This window comes from Cynocephalus volans, chromosome 16, assembly GCF_027409185.1.
Source record: "Cynocephalus volans isolate mCynVol1 chromosome 16, mCynVol1.pri, whole genome shotgun sequence".
Classification (NCBI taxonomy): domain Eukaryota; kingdom Metazoa; phylum Chordata; class Mammalia; order Dermoptera; family Cynocephalidae; genus Cynocephalus; species Cynocephalus volans.
Genome location: NC_084475.1, coordinates 8,662,032 through 8,682,437, shown reverse-complemented (window position 1 = coordinate 8,682,437; position 20,406 = coordinate 8,662,032). Strand labels below are relative to the sequence as shown.

Below are 20,406 nucleotides of genomic sequence, written 5' to 3'. Positions count from 1 at the left end.
TCTACATAATTAACAGAAACTGATTAAGAGTTTAGCAAAGTTGCTGATGCCAAATAAATCCATAAAAGTCAACTGCATTTCTGTAAATGTGCAAAAATCATCTAGGAGAAAAGATGACTTCATAAATATTTATAATCATAAAACATTTCATTTATAATCACAAAATATAAAATAACTAAAAATAAATCTAAGAAAAGATACACAAGCCATTTATGGAGAAAACAATTAAGTTTTATTGAAAGATACTACAGACCAAAATAAATAGAGTGTGAAACCATGTTTTGGGGTAGTGTCAATACCATAAAACATGTCAATTCCTCTCAACTTGATCTAGTGACTAAATGTGTTCCAAACCAAAATCCCAAAGAGTTTTTGGAAAGCTTAAAAAAGCTTATTATAAAAGATATATAAGTAAAGGGGAAAGAATAGCCAAGACATACCTGAAGAAAAAACTCAAGGTGGGGCAATTTACAAAGACATAATAAAACTGTAGTAATAAAGACAAACCAATAAAGCCAGAAAGAAACAAATATATATGAGAATGTAATTTGTGAAAGATTTATCACTGCAAATTATTGAGAAAATAAAGGTGTGTTCAATAAGTGGAAGAAAATAAAATCATATTGCTTCTTCACATCATATACAATAATTCTCCAATGGATTAAACACATCTTTAAAAGCAGAACTACAAAAACTTTCAAAAGACAACTTAAAAGAAAGAATTTATGGTCTCAGGGTAGAGAAGATTTCTTAAACAATAAACAAAAAAGCATAACAAAGAAAGAAATTAATAAATTTCATCAGTTTCAGTAAGGACTTCTCTCTAAAAAAGATACCACAAAGAAAGTGAAAAGACAAGCCATAAACTGGAAGATGTTTGCACTAATGATTAGTCTCCAAAATTTGCAAAGGTGGCCTTTAAAAATGAATGAAAAAAGACTAACAACCTACTAGAAAAAGTGGGGAAAAGCTTTAGTCGCATTTCACTGATGAGAAATTATGAATAGCTAATAAACAGGAAAATATGCTCAATCTGTTTAGAAATATGAAAAATATAAAGTAATACCACAATTAGGTAACATTTTACAATTGTGCACATTGGCCTACATTAAAAATTTGACAATAAAAATGTCCAAGATGTGAAACACTACTGGATGTATGAATTAGTACATTTACTCTGGAAAACATTTATTAAATAAAAGTGATAACAATGTACTTAAATATAGTGCCAGAGAAACAGGGATTTCTTTAGTAAATAACACAGTACCATATAAATATACACTGTTCCTTGAAAAACAGAAGCAGCAAATATCCAGCACACAGCAAAATGTGCTCAGTAAATATTTATTGTCTGAAGGTATACATACAAAAAATAAGCAACCATTCACTTATTTTTGGAATGCGGAAAACCAGTATATAAAGTACCTTCTTCAAAAGATACACACAGATCTGCAAATATATAAAACCTTAATTCCTGAAGCACAATTAAATATGAGAAAAAATAAAGGAAGAGGAAACAGAAATTCTCAAAGATGCTCAAGCTCTAATTAAGTTTAAAATTTAAAATCATAGCCAAGAAAGCCATCTGTGACTTATTTTTACCCAGCTCTACATTTGTAAGCAGGGTACAAAATATTGGTTTAGCTAATTACAATGTAGCATTTCAACTATGCAGAAGTAACTCCTATTTCATCCTCTTCATCTTTAAAAGCCGTTAAATAAAGAAGTTAAAGACTCATTCTATTATTATAAATTTCCTTTCTCAAGTTAACCAAAAGGAAAAAAAAGAAAAATATATACTCTGATTTTTAAAAGCAACAATGAACACAATAAACAAGTACTAATATTCTGTTGTTATTCATTTACAATACATTGAGCTTGTCTCATAACCACTTTAAATATGCAATGGGAAATATTCATAGTAAAGTATGTTCTTGAGTTTATTTGGGGGAAATAAGCAATCTATTTTCTGATTTTTTAACAGCAGCCAGATGTGCTTTGAAGATGAAAGTTCCCACTTTGTAATCCACAAGTAACATGGAGTTGAAGCAATCTGTAAACAGTCTTAACATTTACTTTTTTCATGCTCTTTTAGAAAACTTCTTGTCCTCTCATAATAACTCAAAAAAGAATACCACAACAAAGAATGTACAAAATGAAAGATAAAAAGGACTTATGTGAAACATTGAAGTCTAAGAAAATGTTATATAGAAAGCAAAGTGGAAAATAATGAACTCCCAACAGCAAAAATAAATCACACATTTGCACAATTCTTGTTTGAGAAGCAAACAGAATTATAATAATAAAATATACAATAATTTAAGCTAGACACGAATACAGATATAGGAATGATCTCTAATAAGAATTGGCTTATGACATTTTATTTTGTTTAGTTTTTTAGCATGGTTGTTTGGTTACAAAGGGTTTTTTGTCGGTTTTTTTAACTTATTCAAACTAATATAAGTAAATACCCCCTTAAGACTAATGTTGATCAACTAGAGAGGTTTTTTGTTTCCAGAAAAATTAAAAGGTACTTTAACTGTCTTTGAGGAAAGGACACTATAAAGCAATATATTAAGAACAACACAATTAAAAGAAATGTTTTTAAATAATAGTATCAGTCAGAACTGCCAAAACACTCCATCGCATAAAATAAGTTGTCTTCAATGCCAAATTAATTATGCTCCATAATTATGTTTGTAAGTCAATATTCTAAAATTTTTTAAATGCTTTTCTACAGAAATAATACTACAAATATAGGCCCATTCATTAGTTTACCCAAAACATGTCAACATTTAATGAGCATAAATAAAACACAGGTATAAAATACAGTCCACTGGCATAAAGAAAAGCAAATGAGCCAAAGGAACAGAATAGAAACAGACATACTGTCACCTGACTTCAGAGACAAATAAAACAGCAGAGTAGCAGGAAAAGAATCGTCTTTCAATAAATGGTAGTGTCACCTATATATATGGGATAAAAACTAATCTTTAACTCTCTCTCTTACTACATACACCAAAATCACCTTCAGATGGCTTGTAGATCAAAATAGGAAAAGTAAAACAATAAAGCTTCTAGAAGAAAACACAGGAGAACATCTTCAGGACCTTAAGATAGTCAAAGATTCTTTGAATAGAACATGAAATGGCACTAACCATAAAGAGAAAAACTGACAAAATTAACTGAACTAAAATTTAAAATTTCTGTTTATCAAAGACGCTAGTAAGAGAATAAAGAAAAGCCAAACAGCAGAACATATATACAATACTATTATATTAAAAACAAACAAACAAGGAGTTTCAAGATGGCGGCGGCTGCGGCGGCTGGCGCGGAGTAGCTGAGGTGGAAAAGGTGGCCACTGGGCCTCAGGCAGCCGGGAAACTTGTGGACCTTTCTCTGGCCATCTCTTAAGGGAGGACTGCTGCTGCTGGCCGGTCGTGGGGGCTCAACGCCACTTTGCCCCCGGCAGGAGAGGCTGCCTCATTTACAGGCAACAGCTTTGAAGTGTGGAGCAGGAAAAGAACTGATTCTTAGCTGCAAAAGTGAGTCTTGAAACAGGGAACACGGCGCCAGGGCTGCTGTGGATGCAGCCAGGATCCCGGAGGCTGGGGCCGCACTGAAGGCGGCCAGCTGCCCTATCCAGGATTCGAGGTTTCAGGCCGGCATTAAAGAAGACTCCTGGGAGCGCCCGAGCGGCGCCGCGACTGAACAGCCCAAGGCGGCAGCGCCGAGAACACGGAAGGCAACAAACCAGAGACAGAGCGAGCGCCCGACCTGGCACAGCACTGTGAGTGATCCCTGGCAAAGCTCTGTTCGGGGGGTGGATGCCCACGCGGCTCCCCGCCTGCACCACCAGGCCACTCACTGCCCCGGTGCTGCCTCCATTTTCCCAGGTGCGGGCAGCTCCGCCCTGCTCGGCCATCACTGAGCCCATTTGCTTGGCCTGGCGCGGGGCTTTCCGGACCCTGCGGGCCAACCTCCTCTCCCACTCCCTCCACGGTTCTCTGGCAGGGCTGGGGGTGTGGGGCGTCCCGACCAGTTTTGGGAGGGCTAGGAAGTACGGGCGGGCCGACTGTCACTCCACCACACCCTGGACTCCGGCCCCGGTAAACTTCCTGTTACTGGGAGGCAGATACCATCTCTGCGACCACCAGTTTGGAAAAAAGCCTAACGAATTTCTGGTTGGGAATAGTGTGGTAGGAGAGTTCCCAGGTCTGCTTGAACCTGCCGGAGAGCAGGCTGCAGGCGGGCACTAGACTCGGTTTATACCGGGGGGATACAAAGGTGAACAACACCCGAGAAAGATCTACACAGTGCTACAAAGGCACCCAGAGAGACTGGTCGTCTGTGCCTAGCAGAAACCTGGTAGACTTCCTGGGCGAGGCAGTGCTGAGCAGGGTCTTGAAGGCCCAGCTGATAGACGAGGGGTGCAGAAGACACGCCCCAACCCAGCACAGTGTGCACAGAGGGGGGAGACGTGCGGCCAGGGAGGCGGAGACTCGACAGAAACCACACACCCGGTGGGGTCACCACTGCACGATCTAACAGCCTGGGCCAGAGCACACTGAACGGGGAGAAGTCCTGTACAGAAAGTGAAAGCTCAACAGAGATCACACACCCTGTGGTACGTGATCCACCAGCCCAGCAGAGTACAAGCTGACCAGAAAGGTGGATCCCCGGAGAAGCCCAAGACCCGAGGCAACCACACACACAAGACACTAGAGGCCAACTGAGCAGTCACGGCGGGAGCCATACCAAATTGGCAACCACAGCAACATCCTAGTTAGTCATTAGTCTTAAACCGGTGGACTGTGAAACCCCCTGCCACAATGAATAAACACCAAAAAAAAGACACCAGAAATACAAAAAATCAAGAAAGTACACCACCAAAAGTTAATAAATCTCATACTCTAGATCCTATAGAACAAGAAGCCCTTGAAATAACTGATAAGGAATTTCGAGTGATAATTCTAAGGAAACTGAATGAGATACAAGAAAACTCAGCTAGACATCATGATGAAATGAGGAAAAGTATACAGGATCTGAAAGAGGAAATATACAAGGAAATCAATGTCCTGAAAAAAAATGTAGCAGAACTTGCTGAACTGAAGAAGTTATTCAGCGAAATAAAAAACACAACGGAGAGTTTAACCAGCAGGCTTGTCGAAGTTGAAGAGAGAACCTCTGAACTTGAAGATGGGCTGTTTGAAATAACACAAGCAGACAAAAAGAAAGAAAAAAGAATCAAGGACATGGAAGAAAATCTGAGAGAGATATCAGACAACCTCAAGCGCTCAAATATCCGAGTCATGGGTATTCCAGAAGGGGAGGAAAATGGAGATTCCATTGAAAACATATTCAACAAAATAGTGGCAGAAAACTTCCCAGGTATAGGAAAAATCACAGATCTTCAGATCCAGGAAGCTCAACGATCTCCAAACGTATTCAACCCAAAAAGGCCTTCTCCAAGACATGTCATAGTCAAATTGGCAAAACTCAGAGACAAAGAGAGAATCTTAAAAGCTGCAAGAGAGAAGCGTCAAATCACCTATAAGGGAGCCCCAATCAGGTTAACATCACAAACCCTAAAAGCTAGAAAGGAATGGGATGATATTTTCAAAATACTAAAAGACAAAGATTGCCAGCCAAGAATACTCTACCCTGCAAGGCTATCCTTCCGAAATGAGGGGCAAATAGTATATTTCTCAGACAAACAAAAACTGCGGGAGTTCACTACCACAAGACCACCCTTACAAGAAATCCTCAAGGGAGTACTGGGTTTGGTTCCTGAAAAATAACTACCACTGCCATAAAAACCTAAGAAAAATCTAAACCCGCTAGTACAATAAAAATGGCATTCATGAAGAGAAAACAAGCTAACAAAAACACTATCTACAACCTAAGGAACCAACAAACAAAGAAACCAAACAGTAAATCAGAAAGCAAGGAACAAAAGACACCTAAGACAACCAAACAACCAATAAAATGCTAAGAATAAATCAACACCTTTCAATAACAACTCTTAATGTTAAAGGCTTAAATTCCCCAATTAAAAGACACAGACTGGCGGACTGGATCAAAAAGCAGGACCCAACTATATGCTGCCTACAAGAGACCCACCTCACCCATAAAGATTCACACAGACTAAGAGTAAAAGGATGGAAAAAGATTTACCATGCAAACAGAAAAGAAAAACGAGCTGGAGTGGCTATTCTTATATCTGACAAAATAGACTTTAAACTAAAAACCATAAAAAGAGACAATGAGGGACACTACTTAATGATAAAAGGACTGATCCATCAAGAAGACATAACAATCATAAATATGTACGCACCCAATGTTGGAGCAGCCAGATTTATAAAACAAACTCTATTAGACCTAAAGAAGGAAATAGACACTAATACCATAATAGCAGGGGACCTGAACACTCCACTGTCAATATTAGACAGATCATCTAGGCAAAGAATCAGTAGAGAAACACAAGATCTAAACAAGACTCTAGACCAATTGGAATTGGCAGATATCTACAGAACATTCCACCCAACAACCTCAGAATATTCATTCTTCTCATCAGCACATGGATCATTCTCCAAGATACATCACATATTAGGTCACAAATCAAGTCTCAATAAATTCAAAAAAATTGGAATTATCCCATGTATCTTCTCAGACCACAATGGATTAAAACTAGAAATTAATAACAAACAAAACTCTGGAAACTATACAAACACATGGAAATTAAACAGCATTCTACTTAATGACATATGGGTCCAAGAAGAAATCAAGCAGGAAATCAAAAAGTTTATTGAAACTAATGAAAACAATGATACATCATACCAAAACCTGTGGGATACTGCAAAAGCAGTATTGAGGGGAAAATTTATTGCATTAAATGCTCACTTCAGAAGAATGGAAAGATGGCAAGTGAACAACCTAACACTTCACCTTAAAGAACTAGAAAAACAAGAACAATCCAATCCTAAAGTTAGCAGACGGAAAGAAATCATAAAGATCAGAGCAGAACTGAATGAAATTGAAAACCAAAAAACAATTCAAAAGATCAACGAATCAAAAAGTTGGTTTTTTGAAAAGATAAATAAAATTGACAAACCATTAGCATGGCTAACAAAAAAAAGAAGAGAGAAGACTCAAATAACAAAAATTAGAAATGAAAAAGGCGATATTACAACTGATTCATCTGAAATACAAGGAATCATTCGAGACTACTATAAACAACTATACGCCAACAAATTTGAAAATCTGGAGGAAATGGATAAATTTCTGGACACACACAAGCTCCCAAAACTGAACCGTGAAGACGTAGAAAATTTGAACAGACCAATAACAATAAAGGAGATTGAAGCTGTTATCAGAAGGCTCCCAACAAAGAAAAGCCCAGGACCAGATGGATTCACAGCAGAATTTTATCAAACATTCAAAGAGGAATTGACACCGATTCTTTACAAACTATTCCAAAAGATTGAAACGGACGCAAATCTCCCAAACTCATTCTATGAAGCAAACATCATCCTGATACCAAAACCAGGTAAAGATATAACCAAAAAAGAAAACTACAGGCCGATATCCTTGATGAATATAGATGCAAAAATCCTCACTAAAATACTAGCAAACAGAATACAGCAACACATACGAAAAATTATTCATCACGATCAAGTGGGATTCATCCCAGGGATGCAAGGTTGGTTCAACATACGCAAATCAATAAATGTGATACACCATATTAATAAACTCAAACACAAGGACCATATGATCATCTCTATAGATGCTGAAAAAGCATTTGATAAAGTTCAGCACTCATTCATGACAAAGACCCTCTATAAGTTAGGTATAGAGGGAAAGTATCTCAACATAATTAAAGCCATATATGCCAAACCCACTGCCAATATCATCCTGAATGGGGAAAAGCTGAAAGCTTTTCCTTTAAGAACAGGCACTAGACAAGGATGCCCACTCTCACCACTCCTATTCAACATAGTGTTGGAAGTACTAGCCAGAGCAATCAGAGAAGAGAAGGAAATAAAGGGCATCCAGATTGGAAAAGATGAAGTCAAACTGTCCCTGTTTGCAGATGACATGATCCTATATATCGAACAGCCTAAAACCTCTACAAAAAAACTGTTGGAATTGATAAATGATTTCAGCACAGTAGCAGGATACAAAATCAACACACAAAAATCAGTAGCATTTCTTTTCTCCAATAGTGAACATGCAGAAGGAGAAATCAAGAAAGCCTGCCCATTTACAATAGCCACCAAAAAAATAAAATACTTAGGAATTGAGTTAACCAAGGAGGTGAAAAATCTCTATAATGAGAACTACAAACCACTGCTGAGAGAAATTAGAGAGGATACAAGAAGATGGAAAGATATCCCATGCTCTTGGATTGGAAGAATCAACATAGTGAAAATGTCCATACTACCCAAAGTGATATACAAATTCAATGCAATCCCCATCAAAATTCCAAAGACATTTTTCTCAGAAATGGAAAAAACTATTCAGACATTTATATGGAACAATAAAAGACCACGAATAGCCAAAGCAATGCTCAGCAAAAAAAATAAAGCTGGAGGCATAACACTACCTGACTTTAAGCTATACTACAAAGCTATAATAACCAAAACAGTATGGTACTGGCATAAAAACAGACACACTGACCAATGGAATAGAATAGAGAATCCAGAAATCAACCCTCACACTTACTGCCATCTGATCTTTGACAAAGGCACCAAGCCTATTCACTGGGGAAGGGACTGCCTCTTCAGCAAGTGGTGCTGGGATAACTGGATATCGTTATGCAGGAGAATGAAACTAGATCCATACCTCTCACCATATACTAAAATCAACTCAAAATGGATTAAGGATTTAAATATACACCCTGAGACAATAAAACTTCTTAAAGAAAACATAGGGGAAACACTTCAGGAAATAGGACTGGGCACAGACTTCATGAATACGACCCCAAAAGCACGGGCAACCAAAGGAAAAATAAACAAATGGGATTATATCAAACTAAAAAGCTTCTGCACAGCAAAAGAAACAATTAAAAGAGTTAAAAGACAACCAACAGAGTGGGAGAAAATATTTGCAAAATATACATCTGACAAAGGATTAATATCCAGAATATATAAGGAACTCAAACAACTTTACAAGAAGAAAACAAGCAACCCAATTAAAAAATGGGCAAAAGAGCTAAGTAGGCATTTCTCTAAGGAAGATATCCAAATGGCCAACAGACATATGAAAAAATGCTCAACATCACTCAGCATCCAGGAAATGCAAATCAAAACCACATTGAGATACCATCTAACCCCAGTTAGGATGGCTAAAATCCAAAAGACTATGAACGATAAATGCTGGCGAGGCTGCGGAGAAAAAGGAACTCTCATACATTGTTGGTGGGACTGCAAAATGGTGCAGCCTCTATGGAAAATGGTATGGAGGTTCCTTAAACAATTGCAAATAGATCTACCATACGACCCAGCCATCCCACTGTTGGGAATATACCCAGAGGAATGGAAATCATCAAGTCGAAGGTATACCTGTTCCCCAATGTTCATCGCAGCACTCTTTACAATAGCCAAGAGTTGGAACCAGCCCAAATGCCCATCATCAGATGAGTGGATACGGAAAATGTGGTACATCTACACAATGGAATACTACTCAGCTATAAAAACGAATGAAATACTGCCATTTGCAACAACATGGATGGACCTCGAGAGAATTATATTAAGTGAAACAAGTCAGGCACAGAAAGAGAAATACCACATGTTCTCACTTATTGGTGGGAGCTAAAAATTAATATATAAATTCACACACACACATACACACATACACACAAAAACCGGGGGGGGGGGGGGGAAGAAGATATAACAACCACAATTATTTGAAGTTGATACAACAAACAAACAGAAAGGACATGGTTGGGGGGGAGGGGGGGAGGGAGAAGGGAGGGAGGTTTTGGTGATGGGGAGCATTAATCAGCTACAATGTATATCGACAAAATAAAATTTAAAAAAAAAAAAAAACAAAAAAAAAAAAAACAAAAAACTCTTATCTGGCATAGATAAAAAGCTCTCAGACATCAATAAGAAAAAGGCAGACAACAACCAGACAACAACAAATAAACTGACAAAGCTTTAAGTAGGCACTTCACTCTGAGAGGCCATCCAAATTGGCAATAAACATATTAAAAGGCACCTAACGTGATTAGTCATAAGGAAAAAAAACACTAAAGCCACACAATGCAATGTCACCAACCATCTCAAGAATGGCTACAGTTTTTCAATTAAAAAAAAGTAACTGACAATACCAAGTATTAGAGAGGAAGCAGAGCAGTGGGAACTGGCACACATTGCTAATGAGGATGCAAACTGGCACAAGCACTTTGGAAAACTGCTTGGCAGTATCTACGGTATCAGTTATCCTTTTGCTGCGTAACAAATCACACCAAACTTTCATGGCTTAAAATTTTATTTAGCTCACAATTCTGTGAGTCAGGAACTTGGGCAGCTCATCAACTGGGACAGCTCATCTTGGCTGGACCTACTGGTGTGTCTGCTATACCAGTATGACAGCTGCCCCAGGGTGACTGACTACAGTAGGTCTCAAGAAGCACTAAAATGAAGGCCACACTGAGTAAAATAGCCAGGCTTCCCACATTCCTTACAAGGGAGAAAAGAGGAACCAGAAAAATCTGAACTATCAAAGGATCAAGAAATATTTGATCCAGCTGCAAGATAAGGGAAGGATGAGTGATGAAAAGTAGTAGTTACCAATTTTTGCTTGAAACTGGTAATATTCCTTATACACCAATTCATTTTATATGCCAGGAGATACTGCATTTGAATATAATTGTTAGATCGCCATATCTACTGTTATGATTTCTTCTCAACATTTAACAGTGTTTTTGTCCTCTCATTTCTGTATCACACTGAAGGCAACACAGTTTTCCATTTTACTGTTCTTTGTAAAGATCTAGCTTCTGCTTCACTGATCAGTTCTAATGGTTTGGGAGTAATTTTGATTATTTCTTTTTTGTTTTGTTTTGGCTTGGTTTGCTTTTCTGTTTCATTAAGTTAAATAAGGGATCTTTGATTTTTAGTATCACTTTGGACACATCACATCACAGAATTTTTCATCAAATTTCATCATTATTCATTAAATTCTGCACTAAGTCTTACTACTGCTTTTACACAGTAGTGTTTCAGGAGTGTTTTGGCATTTTGTTTTTAATTTTCAGGTGAAAACATGCAGAGAGAACTTATCCTTTTAATATTGATTTCTAATTTTATCAAAATGGAGACATTTAATGAGAATTTCTTCATGCCCTAATTAGATCTGCTTTATAAATGCCCCATGACTTGGTAAAAAGACTATAAATTCATATCCCACTTTTTACTTGACCTCTATTCTGTAAGAATACTTTTTTTCACTCTTAAAAACTGCCATATCATTTTTACACAAAACATTAACCATAGCAATTTTCAACCATCTTGTATTAGTCAGGGTTCTCCAGAAAGAAAGAATCAATAGGATATGTTATAATTATATGAGAGGGATTTATTAGGGGAATTAGTTCATGCAACTGTGAAGAAAAGTTCCACCATAGGCCGTCTAAAAACTGGATGCCAGCAGCATGGCTCAGTGCAAGTCTAAAGGCCTCAAAACCAGGGAAGCCAGTGGTGTCCTTGGTGTAAGTCCTGGAACCCAAAACCTAACGAGTCTCGAGCTCTGATGTCCATGGACAGGAGAGAAGAGTGTATCCCAGCTCCAGCGGATCGAGAGATTCACCTTTTTACTCTGTCATTTGTTCTCTCCGGACCCCCAGTGGACTGGATGGTTCCCACCCACATTGAGGGTGGGTCCTTCCCACCCAGGCCACTCAAACTCTCATACTAATCTCTGCTGGAAACACCCTCACGGACACAACTAAAAAGATAGCTTTACCAGGTTTCTCAGCATTCCTTCATCTAACCAAGTCGACACCTAGAATTAACTTTCACACATCTCAAAACATTTTTTTAATTATTTCAAAAAGGTAACTCAAGGCGAATAATAATTTTAAGAAGGAAAAATTCTACATACAGAAACAGAAATTGTTAGTTGCTCTGAAAGGCTTCAGCTCTTTCACTCATCGGAAGCTACGGTTATAAATAAAAAATATACTTGCAGGTCAGGAGGACAAATGATTTCTTTCTTTTTCCTTAAAATACTAAATAAAACACAACAGTAATAGTACTGCCTCATGGCTGATTCTTCATGGGAAACAGCAGAATATATTCACTTTTTAAATTTTTTAACTTAAAATTCACCCTGTAGCTTTGCAAGCCTTAACAAATGCATAAAATGATATATATACAACCAGTTGAATACAATCAAAATAGTTCCATCAACCCCCCCAAAAAATTCCCTAGTACTATTCACACCCTGTGGTCCGATTCTACCTCACTCTTTAATATCTAGAAACTACTAATCTGTTCTCCATCCTTATAGTTTTGCCATTCCTACAATATCATATAAATGCAATAAAAAACCCATAGCCTTTTCAGCCTGGCTTCATTAATTCAGTATAAGGCATTTGAAATTCAACCAGTATACTGTTTGATTTGATAGTTGAGTGCTTTTTATCACTGAAAAGTATTCCACTGTATGGATGTACATACAATTTGTTTATCCTTTCTCCAGCTGAGACGCATTTGGGACTGCTTGCACTTTGGACAATTACAAAAAAAGGGGGTGCAGTTATAAATACTTGCCTACAGGGTTTTATGTGAGCACATATTTTTATTTCACTTGAGTAAATACTTAGGAATGCAATTGCTGGGTCATACAATAAATATATGTTTCACTTTTTTAAAAAAACTTCCAACAGTTTTCTGAACTAATATTCTGTATTCCACAGCAAGAGGTGAGAGATCCAGTTGCTCCTTATTCTCAGCAGCATTTGGCATTGTCAGGTTTTGGTTTATTTTAACCATTCTAATACATGTGTAGTGGTATCTCACTGAGGTATCTTTTGCCCCATTTTTTCATTAGGTTGTTTGCTTATTGTTGAGTTTTGAGAATTCTTTATATATTCTGAATAAAAGTCTTTTTCAGATATATGATCTACAAATACTTCCCCTAGTCTCTAATTTTGGAATCCAGATAAAACTGGCCTCATAAGTTGGGAAGCATTACCTTCTCTTCTATCTCCTGGAAGATATTGTGTAGAACTAATATTATTTCTCCCTTAATTGTGTGATTAAATTTGCAGAGAAACAATATGGGCCTGGAGTTTTCTTTGTTAGGTTTTTAACTACAAATTCAATTTATCTAATAGATATAGGACTGTTCAGGTTACCTATTTCTTCTCGAGTGAGTTTTGGTAGTTTGTATATCTCAAGGACTTTGTCCCTTTCATCTATATTGTCAAATTTGCACCCACAGAGTTGTCTGCAGTAATCTCGTATTATACTTGGAAGATCTGCAGGGTCTGTAGTAATATCTTCTCTTTCATTCCTGGTATTAGTGCTGGGGCTCAGAAAGCAACACCCCAAAGCGAAAGCCTCAGAAGCAGCCCCAAAAGCAAAGTTTTCCTCTGGCCTTCTCCTCCCCTTCTGTCTCTCAGTATCACTCTCCCCTGAGGCAAGCCACTGAAACTATAATTCTGAAGACACCTCCCCAAAACAATGATATAATAAAATTAGTTATGCCTTTTCTTCATATTAATCTGTGCTTATTGGGTGATCTTTTTTTTTTTTTCTTTTTTCAGAGAATCTTCAGGGGGTTGAAGGGAATGCCTTCCCTTGGCCCCTACATTAGCAAATCCAGTCTTCTTTTTATTCTTGGCCAGTCTGGCTAAAAGTGCATTGATTTTATTCATCATTTAAAGATCCAGGTTTTAGTTTCATTGATTTTCTCTATTGCTTTTCTGTGTTAAATTTCATTGATTTTTATTTTAATCTTTATTATTGTTTCTCATCTGCTTGCTTTGGGTTTAACTTGCTCTTATATTGCTAGTTTCTTTAGATGTATTAAATTAAGTTTGGCCTAAAAGTTTCCTCAGAGATACTGAACTGTAACCTAACTTGATGTGTAAACAGACTGTAACTTACTCTTGTAACCTAACTTGATGTGTAAACAGACTGCTACTACTCTTGTAACCTAACCTGATGTGTAAACAGACTGTTACTACTCTTGTATCCTAACTTGATGTTCAAACAGACTGTAACCAACTCTTGTAACAAGTAGCCAAGTCTCAGTCAATTACAGGCAGCCAACTGTTCAAACCATGTTCAAATAAGGCAAATGCCCAGCTATAACCAAACCAGCTGTTTCTGTACCTCACTTCCATTTTCTGTAAGTCACTTTCCTATTTCTGTCTATAAATCTTAGCCAACAATGTGGCAGCCCCAGAGTCACTCTGAACCTATTCTGGTTCTGGCAACTGCCCGATTTGTAAATCACTCTTTGCTCAATTAAACTCTGTTAAATTTAATTTGTCTAAAGTTTTTCTTTAACAAATGAGAGCTTAGATTAATGATGACGGACTTTATTTTTTCCCTTGTTGCTTTCAAGATATCTTTATCTTTCAACATTCTTACTAAAATGTGTCTGGGGGTGAATATCTTTTGTGTTTATCCTAACTTACAGTTCATTGAGCTTACTGGATATGTAGATGAATGTTTTTCATCAAATTGGAAATTTTTCAGGCATTATTTCTTCAAATATATTTTCTGCTCATTTGGCCCCCTCTTCTCATTCTAGTACCACCATTACACATGTCAGTGCATTTAATGGTGTCCCATATTTCTCTGAGGCAATGTTCATTGTCCTTCATTATTTTTTCTCTGTTCTTTAGCTTGCATAGTTATTATCAATTACTTTCAAGTTCACTGATTCTTTCTTCTGCCAATTAAAATCCACTGTTGAGCCCCTATAGTGAATTTTTCAATTCAGTTATTATATTGCTTAATTCCAGAATTTCCATTTGGTTCTTTCTTATAATTTCTATCTCTTTCTTGATAGTCTCTATTTGATGACACCTGGTCCTCATAGCTTCCTCTAGTTCTTTAAACGTGGTTTCCTTTAGTTCTTTGAACATATTTATAATGGCTGCTTTGACGTGTCTTTGGCTGTTAAATCTCGCCTCTGGGCCCTCTCACAGGTAGTTTCTGTTGCCTAATTTTTTCCTGTGTAGGAATCATACTTTCCCATTTCTTTATATGTCTTGCAATTTTTTTTTCTTAAAAACTGGACATTTTAGGTAATACAGGGTAGAAACTATAAATACTGATTCCCTTACCCCTCTCCAGGAGTAAGTTTTGTTGTTGCTTACTTGTTTATTTGTGTACTTAGCTGGACTATTTCAGTGAAGTGTACTTCCCCACAGTGTAAAGACTTTGGTGTCACTCCTCAGTGGATGCAACCTTGGGCATGTGCACAATCACCCCAGGATGGTAGTGGTTATAGAAGGGCTCTCTCTAACTATTTCTTTATTTTATCTTTCTGTTAAACTGTATGTCTAATTTGGTATCACACTCAGCCATCAGGCTCTACTAATTGCTGACTGATTTCTCAATCGTTTCCAACAATGCCCTTGGTCATAAATTGCTCCATAGTCTGATCCAATTAAATTCAGGCAAGGTAGCTGTTGAGGCAGTCTTTGAGGGTTGTTCTGACCCCAAGATGATTCTTCTTAGCTGTTTCTTTCCCTGGTTCTCTCTAATGAACTTGCTGGCCTGTGGTTTAGTTTATTGCTGTTAATTAAAAGGAGGTACCAGCCTCTTCTTATTTGTTTGCCACCAAAATCTCCATTATTTTCTAAAGCATCCTTAGGCTTGAACTTCCTCACACTGTTTCTAATACAGTCAGTTTCTTTGGGGAGAACTTCTAGTCTCACTGTTCTAGAATGCCTCTCCCTTTGTGCAAAATCTCTGAGCCACTACTCTTGGCACTGCACATAGGCAGTAGCCTCTAGTCTGCTTCTCTTGGTGTGTAATCTCTGCTGTACAAACAATCTGGAGTGAGAACAATTGGGGTTGCAGTATTCTTGACGTGCTGCATCTGAGGTAGAACTCTTGTCCTACAAGTGGGGGCTGAGTGGAAGAAAGGAGCCACCCCCTCCCAACAACCATTCAGCTGTGTTCACCAGGAATTTTGCCTCTTCAACTCAGACTTCAAGGGAATAAGAAATGTCCCCCCAATGGGACACTGTATCCCTTGAATGGGAGCTGAGGGGAGAGAGAGCACTCATAGTCACACCCACCAGGAATGAGCTGGAAGGATGGAGGGAGGTGAAAGCAAGTCATGGCTAAATTACGAGACTCTTGCTGTTCTTACCAAGTTGTAGTTGATTTTCTTGAACAAAAGTGTCTTTATTATCTCTAGGCCCTTAGGACAATTTCTAGAGACTTAATGTTTCTTTCTTATAGTTTTGACCAACATTGCACTTGTTTTGCTAGGGAGCAGGTCTGTGGACCTCCTCATGCTGCCATTCTAAAAATAGAACCCTCCTCTCTTCTTTTCTAACATAAATATTTTATGCTACAAATTTCCCTCTAAGTCCCACTTTAACCATATCCCACAAATTTTGATGTTGTTGTCATTCTAATTCAGTTAAAATATTTTCTAATTTCCCTTAAGACTTCTTCTATTACTCCTAGATTATTTAGCAGCACATTGTTTAATTTCCAAATAATTTTGAATTTTCCAAATAATTCCTGTTACTGATCTCTAGTTTAATTCCCTTATCATCAGAAGAATTTTGATCATAATCATTACAATTACGTTATGAGGTTCTAGAAAATGTTAACATTTGTTTGTTTCAGCCAGACTCTTAGGTCCATCTTTCCTTCTGTGGGCAGTGGATCTGACATTAGATCTATGTTCAAAGCCTTTAGGATGCCATTTGAGTCTGCCCATCACATGTACCCCCTCAGGGGTTGGTCTGGGACTAGGGCAATAGTTTAAATCATAGTTCAGTTTTCTAAGACTTTGCTATGATTTGTTGGGTATATTCCACACATGCACACATCGGAATAAGGCTGGGATTTGTGTTCATTCATACACAGACCTAAGGATCCCCTTCTCACTCTTTCCTCTCTCCCAACCCTCTCTGTCTTTGGGGGCTTCTTTCTCAGTCCTACCGCCCAGAATGACGAGGTTCCTTCAGAGTCTGAGTCTCCTGCGCTGTGTCACCATGCCACGCAACTGGGCCCACTCTCAGAGCAAAGCGGTAAGAGAAAAGGCAGAAAAAAACTACATAAAATGGCCCCCCAACATTCTCTGTATAATAGAGGAACCTTTTCCCTATTCAGCTATCCAGACAGATGAGCCCAAACTGCTGCTGTTGCACCGTAACAGTACAGTTCTTCAATTGGGGAAGGCCTCTGGTGAGAGCCAGGAAAGGGGGAAAAAAAAAGGTTTCTCCTCATACTCCCAGTCTTTTTCCCAGTCCTCTAGCCAAAAAAATAAAAAATAAACAATAGGCTTCTCTTTGAGCTTTTGCTGTCCACACCCACTACACAATCCCCAATTTGGCCCACGGTGGAGTCAAAGTTAGAAGTTAAAGAAGGAAAACAAAAATACAAACAGGAAACTCCGTGCCACTGGATCAGTCACTCTTCATTTTTCGACCTCTCTCCCCAATCAGCCTGTTATTATTTACTGTTTGTAGTCCCAAGGTGGTTTTTTGTATTTTGTCCAAAGTTTTCAGTTGTGGGAGAGCGATGCTGTAATAGACTTATTCCATCATGGCCAGAAATGGAAGTTCATATTTACTTTTAGAAGAAATAGATGTCAACTTTTCAAATAAACTCTGAATATGGTTTCACTCCCCAAATGCAAGCTTTGGGAAATTGTTATAAATATTTTTATGGCTTTGTTTTTTATGAGTTATAAATACTTAATATAAAAACATTAGAAAACATAAAATGCTAAGAAAATAAGCACTCATATTTTACCACATAGAAATTATCAGTTAACATTTTGAGTAGATATTCCAGACATTTTACACTCTAGAGAAAGAGAGAATATGTCTTATCCAAATGTTAATTTTTTTTTTATGTAAACCACCTCCATAACACTTTTTTATTTAGGTAACTATCCTAATCACAAAATCTGACACATTCACTCATTTGTGAAAAAATACAACTAAAAGAGATTTGTATCTGAGATACTACGGTGGCAGCAGTGGAAGTGGGGACAGCAACTGCAATCACATCCACAACCGGAAACCATGGTGAGAATCACACCCAGAATAAAGCCAAACTCATCTCTGAGACCCAACAAAGGTTCAAAGCTGAGTATGTGACAGACAAGCCAGATAAATATGATCCACATGATGTTGAAAGGCTGCAACAAGATGGTAACTGGGATGAAAGTACTTATCTCAGAGACATAATGTTGTAGATGAAGCACTAAAGAAGCTGATGAGAGATTTCAGTGGAGAAAAGAAATTTCTGTCAACAACCTTAATGAATCGTCCAGTCCCAGATGTTATTGGAAATGGGTGGTATGTATCTCCACAGTTATGATAAAGAAAGTAACAAATTGTTCTGGATCAGGATGAAGTATCATATAAAAGACCAGAAACCATGTTGGACAAAAAGAAGCTCACAGCATTCTCACTGGAATGTTATACTAAGAGAGAAAATGAGAGAAAACTGTAACAGTGACATTTACCCTGCTTGACTTTGTATGCTTTATCATCAACTGCTTTAAGGTTATTACCCTAAATACCTCTCAGAAAGTTATCTTTTATATGGCTTGGTTAATGAATGCTGCTTTCATTTTGAAAGCCTGGCTTTGTCCAGAGGCAATGACTTTGCTGATGTTTACAAGCCAAAATGAAGTCTAGGACTATGTCAGTGTAGAATACCTGCCTCCCCACATGGGTGAAACTGATCCTTTCAAGTATAGCTACCCACCACTAGTAGATGACGACTTTCAGACACCACTGTGTGAGAATGGGCTTTTTACCAGTGAGGATGAAACTTCAAGTAAAGAGGACAAAAAAAGTGATGGTGAAAGAAGCTTGGAAACAATTTCTAATGAAGAACAAACAGTTCTTCAAGGAAAGATTAACCCAACCAAATCTACTTCCAAAGCAGAAATAAATGAAAAGTTGATTCAAAGATAAAAGCTTTCAAGAAACCACTGAGTGCCTTTAAAGGGCCCTTATTACACATCAGAGAGTGGAAGAACAGTATTTGGAAAGTACAGAATCTGAACAGAAGAAAACTTTAATAGTGTTTACAAATGTAACTAAGAATACAGTACATTGCAGATGAGAACAACCACTCCAGAAAAATAGAGTCAAGCTTAGAAACAGCAGCTGTGAGCTGGTGTATCAGTCAATATAGCTGTGTCTCCCCATGGGGCCTTAACAGTCTCTGCCCAAGTCCGCTTTCTGATTATGGCCACAGAAACAGAAAAGTCATTTAGCACAGGTCCATCAGAACTGATTCAGTTCTGGAAAGAGGGTCCCAGAAACAAAGTGACAGTGCACAGGTTAAAATGCCAAACTGTTGAGAGCAAGTACACCAAACACTCTTAGGTTAAAAGATAATGATTTTAAGAAGTCATATAAGATCAATGAAGATATATATCTACAATTCAACACCTGCAGATGTAAAACAAACTGTAGTCCACCCTAAATACTGTACACAGTATCTCCCTGAGTATACACAGTGGCTTCCCCTTATATGGTAGATCTTTAGCCTGAATATGATATAATCCCAAAATATTTGTGTATGCTTTTTGCTCCTCAGCAAATAAATGAGGAAATAATTAGCCAAAATTGGAAATGTATTGTCCCAATGTTATTTCTTTAATGTTTCTTATGAAAATTATGTTGACTCACTAAAATATCCTTGATTGATGTTTGGTTAGTTGAATTAAATAACATATCTTGTTAACATTTATATGTCTATTAAATGTGACTAAGCAGAATTACTAAAAATTGACTATAATATCCAAAACATCTAAACTTTAGTACTTAATTAATCACATACATTTACGTTTGATTTTATTCTATCTTCATTTGGTTTTACTTAATCACATTTGCATGATTATTACTTTTGGTACTTTAAACAATCGTTTTATTTGCAATCTTGTCATTATCTGTTCATCACCAAATTTTTAAAAACCAACCTTCTTTTTTGTTTGCTGCCCTAAAAATCCATTCTTACATATTTTTTTGTATCATTACACAATATAAACATTTTTTGTGGCCTTTTACCAGTTTTCTCCTTAACCCCACCTCCCCCCACCCCTTTCCCACCAAGGACCAACATTTAGATTTAAATTTTTGTTTTCACTTGGGAATAGAAATAGATTATCCTTAAAACATTAATGAAGTATCATTAGCTTGATCTGAAAGTAACTTAAAAATGCAAT

At 37.4% G+C, this 20,406-nt stretch overlaps 1 protein-coding gene and 1 pseudogene across 4 annotated transcripts in view; one reads left to right on the top strand and one right to left on the bottom strand.

Moving 5' to 3' along the window:
- Nucleotides 1–20,406, bottom strand: part of CEP112 (centrosomal protein 112) — a 539,861-nt gene that overhangs the window by 464,950 nt on the left and 54,505 nt on the right. The gene's annotated exons all lie outside the window — the stretch shown is intronic.
- LOC134365029 (motile sperm domain-containing protein 2-like) lies at nucleotides 17,162–19,664 on the top strand (annotated as a pseudogene).